At 48.5% G+C, this 10330-nt stretch overlaps 1 long non-coding RNA gene across 1 annotated transcript; it reads left to right on the top strand.

Moving 5' to 3' along the window:
* Positions 1–2094: 2094 nt before the first annotated feature.
* Positions 2095–9333, top strand: LOC138917244 (uncharacterized). The gene is made up of 3 exons (XR_011424980.1): positions 2095–2602; positions 4815–6139; positions 6219–9333. It is a non-coding gene; the product is annotated as an uncharacterized lncRNA (long non-coding RNA).
* The last annotated feature ends 997 nt before the right edge of the window (positions 9334–10330 follow it).

The raw sequence follows: 10330 nt of genomic DNA, 5'->3' as shown, positions 1-10330 counted from the left end.
GGTCTTTCTAGACAAATGTACCATGGGTACATCCCTAGCTGGATGATTACTTAATCTCTCTGGTCTCAGTTTCCTCATCTATAAAGGGGGGTGATGGCAATAGTATTTACCTCAAAGGGCTGGTATGAGGATTAAAACAGGTAACATGAAAAGTACCAAGCACAGTGGCTGGCATATAATGCACATTCAATAAATGTTAACTCTATGATCAGTACTATTCTTACTCAAAAGGTCAAAATCCTACTAGAGGAAAACAAGCTTGGTTCTATTCTGGGCTCCGCCAGGGTGTCCTTAGGGCTCCCCAGTAAAATAGCTCCTCTGTTAAAATAGCTCCCGAGTCTTCCCACTGCCTTCTGAGCAAATGCAGAATATCCTCGTCTGTGGTCCTTGGGGCCCTGTGCACCCCTGCCCCTACTGACCTCACTGACCGCCTCTCCTCCACGCCCCCTCAGGCTCACCCTCACCAGCCACCCTGATCTTCAACAGTCCTTCAACACTGCAAGAGGAACCTTTCCTGCTCTGGGCCTTTGCATATGCTTCTGTCTCCATCTGGAAACTTCTCACTCTCACATTCTTACCTTGCTAACTCCTGCTCCCCCTTCACACCTGTCTTAGTCCATTTGGGCTGTTATAGATTGGATGGCTCACGAACAACTGAAATTTATTTCTCATAGTTCTGGAGGTTGGAAGGCCAGGATCAAGATGCTGGCTGATTGGCTGTCTAGAGTGGGCCCACTTCCTGTCACAAAGAGGGCCATCTTCATATTGCATCCTCACATGGTGGAAGGGGCAAGGAAACTCTCTAGGGTTTCTTTTACAAAGGTACTAATCCCTAATCACCTCCAGAGGCCCCATTTCCAAACACCATCACATTGGGCGTTAGGTTTCAACATATGAATATTGAGGGAGAAACAAACATTTCATCTATGACACCACCTCAGCTCGAATGCGGCCTTCTCTAACAGCACAATCAGTATTCAGTCCATTCGCCATTCTCTTTTCTAACACCACGGTTTTTCCTTCAAAGCATTTAGCACAGTCTGTATGTGTACACTCTCCCCCGCTAGACCATGTGCACCAGGAGGGCGGGACTTCACCTGCCATCCAGAGTCTAGCACTGTGCCTGGAAAGGAGAGTAGTCAGTCAGTAAACACCTGAAGAGTGAATGACTGTTCTAAATGCCGGGAAAGGGACCCAGACAAGTCATTTTACTCATTTGTGCTTTATTTTCCTCATGTGTAAAATGGGTGCCATCATCCCTCCCTCAGTGTTTTGGAGAAAAATTTTTTGCATATGCTCAGTATAAGTTTTAAAAGACATCCAGAGAGGGGCTGGCCCCATGGCCAAGTGGTTAAGTTCACACACTCCACTTCGGCGGCCCAGGGTCTCACCGGTTTGGATCCTGGGCACGAACAGGGCACCACTCATCAGGCCATGCTGTGGCGGTGTCCCACAAAGCACAACCAGAGGCACTCACAACTAAAACATACAACTATGTCCTGGGGGGCTTTGGGGAGAAGAAGAAGAAGAAAACAAAAAAAAAGACTGGCAACAGATGCTAGCTCAGATGCCAATCTTTAAAAAAAAAAAAAAAGACATTCAGAGAAATACTCAAACAAGAAAGCCACCGTATAGTGTACAAATGTCCACTGTCACGTTATAGAAGTGAAAACTTTTAGAAGCAGTGTAAAACATCACGCACAGAGAGCTGATTAACCAACAATCACAGCACATCCACACAACACAGGACCATGCAGCTGCTTAAAAACGTGCAGCTCCTTGTGACAGAAAGCTATGTCAGAGAGAAATGAAGCTGAAGAAGAGCGTACCTAGTAAGCACTCACTTTAAAAATGCACATTTTCTAAAACAGGAAATTTTTGGCCATGTTTATTTCTCGGGGATGAGACTGGAAACGAGGAGAGATGTACTTCTCACTTTAAGCTGGTTTGGAATTTTTACTATGGGCGTGGATTACTTTTGTAAATAATTAATTCATTAATGATGCTCAGCTGGTGGTGAGCAGTCAGTCGGTGAGCAGGAGCAGAGCAGGGCTCCTCCCCTCAGTCTAGACGCCCAGTGCTGAGCTCCACATCATTCGACAGCACCGCACAGGCCCAGCGCTGAGGGCCAACATGTCACTCAGCAGGCTTCCCCATCCTGGCCCATTCGCCATGCCTTCCCCAGACCACTGCAGCCGCTTCGAAAAACAAAACAGACAAAAGCAGCCCTTTCTGGGTGGTGAGGGCAGGTGGGCGGCAGCAGCGGCTGGCAGCCGGGAGCCTGATTTCCTACCTCGGCTCCGATGCCCTTCTGGGAGGGTTCTCCAGACAGCCCTGGCTGCAGCTGGTGCCACGGGTGCCGGGCCTAAGGAGTCAGCAATAAATCATTAGCAGATCGGCCCACAGATCACTTGCCCTTTTGGGGCGCTGCCTGGCACTTCCCAAGAGGAAGAGATTTATCAGCGTTTGGCTGGCTGCCCTGCGCTCACGCAAGCGCAGGCTCCCAGCAGGTCGAGCCCGGTGGTTCCTCCTCCTCAGACACAGGGCTGTGCCAGACGAGGCCCAAGAAAACCAAAAGAAGGTCACGGGCTCAGGAGACACGGTAAGAAACACTCGGCATAGTCCCTGCCAATAAGACCAGGGGTTCCTGGGTATCCCGGGAGGGGGGCAGGTGAGAAGAGTAAGACAGCCCTGACTCTGACCGCATGAACTCTGGACAGCCCTCAGGCCCAGGCTCACGCCCTCTGCTCAGCAGAGAGCAGGCCCTGCCCCTCATTTTCCCTGTAACCAAAGGTTGGCCTCACTTTGATCTCTGTTCTTCCCTCTCGCTGTTCACACTGGGACGGCGCCTTCGAGAAGCTATCCCAGGGCAATTTTCCACCTTTGAAGTCCCCGGAAAGCCCTGCCAAGAGCTGTTCTGATTTGAGGAGGCTGCTGGGGCAGGCAGCCGGTGCCGTTGCCTCAGAGGGTGCCAGAACTGGAACATCAAGACATCAAAAGCGAAGGTGGCAGTGGAGCGATGAGTAAGCTCAGCTGCAGACTTTGCCCTGGCTCAGAGGCCTTCTCCCAGCCTCCCAGCCGGCGGTGGAGCCGGAGCAGGGAGCTCAGCTCAGACAGCCTGGAGACCTGCCTGGGAGGAAGCCTGTGGATGCTTCCAGGGCATTGCCCTGTGTCCCCGCACCTTGCGAAGGGTGCTGATCACTCGGAGAGCCCCCAGGTGCATAGCCTTTGGCAACTCCCCTCCTCTCTCTTGTCCCCAGTTTCTTGATCTGTCAAATGAGAAGGTGGGATCAACCCCGAGATGATCAATGGCAGCCCACGGGCCACCTCAGGCCCGCAGACTTGTTTTGTTTTGTCCACATGGGTGTAAAGAAAAAGAAAAGTTGTAAATTATTTCCAACTTTTAAAAATTAGGAGATTTGATGCTAATTTCTACATTTTTGGATTCTTTGCAAAGAACGGAAAACGTGGCAGTGCAGGGCGTGCTATCCAAGATGGCGAACATTGGGCACGAGATGAATAGTAGCGGGGGAGCTGCTGCCCTTGCAAGAAATCTAAGTTCCAATTGACAGCCCCACCCCAGCCTGGGGTTTTCATGCCAAGGAATTTGAGTCTGGGGCCCCTAGACTAGATAGTTTCATTTTATCTCAAGAGATGTGTTGCAGGAGCCCTTACCGTGTACCACAGACTGCCCTAGAAAGACAAAGGTGAAACAGGTAGACGTGGCGTGGCCGCTTCCCTCCTAACAGTCACAGATGAAAAGCACGCAGAGGTTTCTCGAAGTGTGTTTTATGGACGCCTGCTAACAGAGTCACGTGAGGATGCTGGTTAAGATGCAGAAATGCCTGCGTCCAGACCCAAATCTGCTAAATCAGACTGTCTGGGGGTGGAATCCGGAAATCTGCATTTTTAGCAAACTCCCCAGGGGGACCTCTTCACCACATTAAAGGCTTTGAAGCATCGGTGGGAAAGATGCTCCATGGCGGTTTGCAGCTGTGAGACCTCGAATCCAACGCACTCGCTGGGGCCTCGAGGAAGGGAAGCATTTATGGGCTGCCCCCATCTTCCAGGGAGTGTGGTAAGCCCTTTCCATCCATCATTGCATTTCATCCGCACAACACCACCAAGAGTTGGGTACTATTATTACCACCATTTAACAGGTGGGAAAACTGAAGCGCAAGGAGATGGAGAAATGTGTGTTCAATCACGCAGCTCGGGGCGGAGCTGGAATTCACACCTGGGACTGACTCCAAAGTTATTGCGTAAGAACACAGCTGCTAATATCTTCCCTTTCCAGCTGAGACCAAGAAGGAAATTGTAATTGAAAGCAAACCAGGAGAGGGGAGCCACGTTTGCACTGACGTGTAATAGATAAATCTGTGCAACTGAAGTTCAGGACCAAGTGCCTAGAATACACTGGCATCCAGAACCACCTCCACTAAGCCTGGCTTCCGTAGCATGCCAGGGACTCACGGCTCTGGGGATTACTGCTCAGTGCCATGTGACATGAAGTTTTGGCAAAATAATTTGTAATATGATCATAGTAGCTGAGCCCTCTCGCTGGCCTGTGGGTGGCTTTGAGCGACTTCTGTCCAGATTCACAGAGGTTGGACCACTTGTCCAGAGAATCTGAAATCAGAAACTGAGATCCATCAGCTTTTGCCACCAAACTCAAGGGTTTTGTTACTGCTGCTGCTGTTTCTTTCTTTGGTTGTTGGCCGGGGCTGGGGTGGGGGTCGGGGATTGGTGCACGTCGGGTGGTAGGGTTGTAATGAATTCGCTTGCCACTGGCCCTTTCTCTGCCTTTATTCTAGGTCTGCACCATGTGGACCACAAAAGCTGTTGCCCCTTAAAAAAGCCTCTTGATTCCAATAAGGTAAACAAACAACAAATAGACAAACAAAGGTAGAGTCTTCGAAAGCTGAGCCAGCAGCCAATCTACTGAGCATATCATCATTTGGGGGGACAGCGAGGAGAGGAGCAGAGAACACCTTTCACAGCTCGTTCACAGCAACAGCCACACAGGATGACTCTGACAGTCGTGGAGTAACCAAGGCCTGGAATGGATTCAGTTTTGTTATTCTCAAAACTGTGTTTCTTTGCGTGAGTTGCTTCACCCAAATCTCTGAGCCTCAGTTTCCCTATCTGGAAATCTTGTCAGATAGTCTTTAAGACGATTCTAGTTCAAACATTCTGTGAGTCCAGTGCCTGGTAGACACTAAGTGGAAAGAAGGGAGGGAGGCAAGGAGGAAGAAATCAATCCATCTCTGCAGATCTGCCTTTCATAGAGGCAAGGCTGAGTGTATTTTCCATCATTTGCATTTCTACCTCCAAGGACACTGCCTCTCTCTAATGAGTATATGCTCTGAATTAAATTGTTGATCATTTTAATAAGCCCTGCCTCACCCTCCCACTGAAATGCCACTTTTTAGCCTGTGTTGTCACCAAAGAAAATAAGTCAATTAGAGGACCGTAACAAGACTGCTTCTGAAAAGAACATGGAAACTGTCAGTTGCAGTCAGTTAGACCTGTAGGCTGCGTGGGTGGATTTCCAGATAGGAAAAGAATGGGAAAAGCCAGCAGGCTCCTCATCTCTGAGAAGAAAGCCTTTGACAGTGACACCCAAGATGTGTCACAGCATCTAGCTGTCTCTCTGGGGAAGTTGGGGTGTTCAGCCCTGGCCTAACCTGCAAGATTCTTTCCCCACCAAAAGGAGCAAAATCCGAATGCCTTGCTCCTTGCCACTGGATAGGAGAGCCAGAAGTCACAGCAAAATCATGGCACTGCAAGGCCGTGAAATAACTGGAGATACTGTTCTTGAGAAAGTGAGTGATGGGCATCCTGCAGAGTGTTTTGGAAGAAGCGACCTCTTCTATGAATACAGCGCATCATGCCTGAGTGATTGTGGGTAGACCCTGGGGAATTTCTTCACACGGTATGTTAGTTGGGAGCCTACCAACCTCTTCAGATGAAGCTAAAATTACCTTGTACGCTGCAATCCCACAGCTGATGAAAATCTAGTTCTAGCCCAGATTTCTACTCACCCCCACAATTTGCATCCCCCACAAGTGTGTATGCTGATATCCTACTCCTCCGTATCTTAGGAGGTGACCGTATTTGGGAATAGGGACTTACAAAGGTAGTGGGCCATCCTGGAATAGAGGGGACGACTACTCCAATCTGATAATCCAATATGACCGATGTTCTTACTAAAACAGGAGTCTGGAGACAGACACACACACGGAGGATGCCACGTGGGGAGGCAGAGATTGGAGTGATGCTTCTATAAGTCCAGGAATGTCAAAGATGGCCAGCAAACCACCAGAAGAACCTCACAAAGAACCGATGCCGCTGACACCTTGACCTCAGACTTCCAGCCTGCAGAGCTGTGAGACGACGCCTTTTGTTGCCTAAGCCACTCAGTTGTGGAGCTTTGTTATGGCACCCCTCACAATCTTCTCCACCCCACCCCACCCCTACAGAGGAGACAACGGGGTTAAGGGAGCTTTGCTTCTCCAGGACCTCTGCCCCCGGGCGCTCTCCCCCTGCACCCTCTCGGCTCCCAAAGTGCCCTGGAAGAGCAAATTCTTCTCCACATTCGTTACAGAGCAGCTTCTCATAGCCTCTGAGGACTTGGCACCTGATGCCACCTAGCTCCTTGGGAAAGTCTCCTTCTTCCCAAACTCTTTTAAACATATTTCTCCAGGCAAAGCTATTCTCTCCCTAATTGGCACAAATTATTAAGAAAATCAATTCTTTTCCATCTCATTAAAACAAGGAAAATATTGACCATATTAGTCTTCTATTGCTGCATAACAAATTAGCACAAATTTAGCAGCCTAAAACAGCACAGACGTGTGTTTTAGCTAAGTCCTCTGCTGAGGGTCTCGCAAAGCTGCAGTTAAAGGGTTGGCTGGGCTGTGTTCTCATTTGCAGGCTTGCTGGGGAAGAATCTGCTTCCAAACTCACTTGGGTTGTTGGCAGGATTTATTTCCTTATGATTGGAAGGCTGAGGGCCTCAGCCTCTTGCTGGCTGTTGGCTGTTGGCTGAGAGCTGCCCTCAGCTCCTAGAGGGCCCCTGTGGTTCCTGGCCACGTGGGCTTTCCCACATGGCTGTTTAGCTCATCAAACCAGCAAGGAGCACCTCTAGAGCGAGTCAGCTAGCAAGATGGAATCTTACATAGTGTGGTGGGATCACAGGAGTGATGCTCCATCACTTTTGTCATTCTATTGGTTAGAAAGAAGCCACAGGTCCTGCCCACACTCAAGCAGAGGAGATTACGCAAAGATGTAGGGGAGGAAGGGATCACAGCGAGGCACCTTCAGGTCTGTCTGCACACGACAATGTACGAGACATCATTGGTTATTCCCCAGCAGCTATCCCAGCCCTGAACTCCAGGGGTGAGTCTGATCAGTCCAAAGACAACCCTTTGCCATGACTGGTTTGGGAGAGAGCATGTGACCCAACTCTGGCTACAACGATGTGAGAAGTCTACTGAGCAATTTCTGCAGAAAATTTCCTTACTCCTAAAATGGAACTAGGGAGGGTGATGGTCTCTCTTTAATTCCTCAGGATGCTTTGGCGTTTAGTTGAAACCTTCAATCTGCAGCAACCATCTTGATGCCAGCCTGAGGGTGAAGCTAGCTCTAAGGATGGAAAGATGGAAGGTGAAAAGAACATAGATCTCTGATGTCATCATTTGGCTGCTGAATGCACCATCTCCAAAGCCCACTCTGTATCTGTTAAACCTTGAGTTAGGTTTGCTGTTACTTGCAGCCAAATGCATCTTAATACAATAGGACTCTCCTAGGGCAAAACAGCATGGGACCCATAGCAACATTTGAATGGAAAATCCTCAGTTCCATCAGCGAGATATAGATTAACCTGGCTACGTTTTTATGGGATATTTTGTGGGCAGGAACTGGACAATAATGTCAGTACTCTACGGTACTTTATAGCTCCTGCATATAATCAGGTCAGGCCAACTGTTTGCAGGCAGAATGCACTCTTCTGTGCCTTCCGAGCTGATCATTCTCCATTAATCTAGAGGCAGGATAGTCAGCGTAACTGCACTGGAAATTTATTATATTGAGTGAGACATGAAGATAAGTGTCACTGGCCCAGAAATAATTCATTCATTCTTAAGAGGAAAGGAGAGAAACTAAGGCTTATGAATGCCTACAAAGTACCTACTATGTGCTGGGACCCTTGCATAGGCTTTCTGTTATTCCTGACCATACTACACAAAGGTTATTTTGCCTGTTTTGCTGATGAGGGACCTCAGGCTCAGAGGAGGACACACACGTCAGAGCGTGCTGCCACTCAGCATACATTCTCTGTCCTTTCAGAATGTGTTGCTCTGTTTTAGAACGTGATTGGCCCAGGATGGTTTACTCTGGTTGGCACTCCCCAGACCTGAAGTAGAGTGAGAATGTCCTACCCTAGCACCAGCAAGGAGAGCCTGAGCCTCTTATTGAGCATTTTAAGGCCATTGAAGTTCAGAGATCACATCCAGGTGCCTTATCCCGTTTGCTGTCATTAGCTCCATTTCACAGATGAGTTGATTGAGGCTCAGCAATGTTATGTCACTTGTTCAAAACCACTGAGCTCCTTGAAACAAAAAAAAAAGACAAACGAAAAAAAAAACCACTGAGTTCCTAGAGGCAGATTTTTCCGGAATGGATTCAAGCCCTGGTCTCTTATTCCAGCGCCCATCCCGCCACCAAGTAGCTCCTTTCTCCGCCCTGAAAGTTGGCAACAGAGCACCTCTGTCAAAGTCAGCCAGAGGCGGCAGTAAGGCTCATAGGCACAGGGCCACGTTCCCCCTGGAGTGGAGCAGACATATGTGCTAGACCAAGGAGTGCAGGTTCTCGAGAGGGTCCCAGAGAGCCAGTGGAAACTGCTAATTGCTTGTTGGTTCAGATAAATGTTATCTCTTTACACTGCTGTCAGGGCTTTCTGACGGCAGAAAATGCAAGCTATGTAGTGCAACCTGTTTGCCGTTTCGTCTTTGCATCAGCAAGCTGACAGCAAAGTATGTTACACAGGTATCATAAACCTATTCAGCTCATGTACCAGAAAGCACTTGCTCTGCTTCCTTCCTGTGCTAATTCAAAGTTAGTTATTTATTTCAATGTTTATTGAGGGTCCGGGTAGGCAAATTGCTGGGCTAGTTCTATGGTGAATTTCACACGGGTTCTCTGTGCGTACTTTTTTTTTTTGGTGTGGTTATTAATGCTTTCTTGTTATTTTGATGGGGGAGTCTTTCGATCCTTAGACATTTAATTATTTTTATAATTCATACATGCATATAGTAAAACATTCAAACAGTTTTACAGTGATGAGTGACTCTTCCTTTTGCCGCTGAGCCCCAGGCAGCCAGTTCCCCTCCCTAAAGGCGGGTATCGTGCTCAGTCCCAGGCTGTTTTGTGCAAACACAAAGCGGGTACTATCCGTGCTGTTCAGCTCTAGACTGTGTTGTCTTTGAATAACTATAAGATCATTTATTCAACCTGATCCCTATTAATGGACATTTAGATAGTTTCCATATTTTACTCAACATTTAATCTTAGCATTAATCTTCTTGTATTAATGCCTTTGCTCATGGTTGCAAGTATAAGTGGGGAGAAATTCCTAGAATCGTTGGATCAAAAGACAAGCACATTTTAATTTTAACAGCCAGAACCCGGTGGCTTTCCTAAGAGATGGTGAGTAGGTTTCACTTCCTCAAACCGAGGCGAGCTTGCCTGTTTCCCCACAAACTCGCCCAAGAGGAATTATCAGTCTTCCAATTCTCTGCCAATCTGATAGCTGCAAGGGCATCTCTTGTAGTTTTGATTGCGCTTTTCCCATTATGAGATTGAACAGCAGACGATCTCTATTTTGCTCTGAGTTTTAATCTTAAAATACCCTAAATCCTCTTAGAAGTAGGTAGGGTCGGATCTTAAATCTAGATGGATTTACGTAATGGGTCTATGAAAATAAGTCATGGAGGGGATCAGGCTAAGTGTGAGGCCTCTCCCTCAGGCCCCAGCCCGTTCCTGATCCCTGCCCCCCTTGCAGGGCGTGTCCAGAGCCAGGCTGCGCCTGCATCATGCGCACACTCCTGGGCCACACCCCAATCTGGGCAGTCTGGCCTGGGGACCCCCTCAGGCCCTGACGCTCAGAGATCAGATTGGTAGATAGGTGGTGAGTGTGGCCCAGAGCACTGCATCCTGAGTAAAGGGATCGGGGAGTCCCACACGGATCCCTCCTAAATGAGGTCCTGGGGCCAACCTTCCTAGTGTTCTCTGATCAGGTCCAACAACATGGCCCCTCCCCTCTGAGGGA

Source organism: Equus caballus, chromosome 14 (genome assembly GCF_041296265.1).
Source record: "Equus caballus isolate H_3958 breed thoroughbred chromosome 14, TB-T2T, whole genome shotgun sequence".
Taxonomy (NCBI): Eukaryota; Metazoa; Chordata; class Mammalia; order Perissodactyla; family Equidae; genus Equus; species Equus caballus.
Note: the sequence above shows the minus strand (reverse complement) of the source record. Positions and strands in the feature narration are given on the sequence as shown.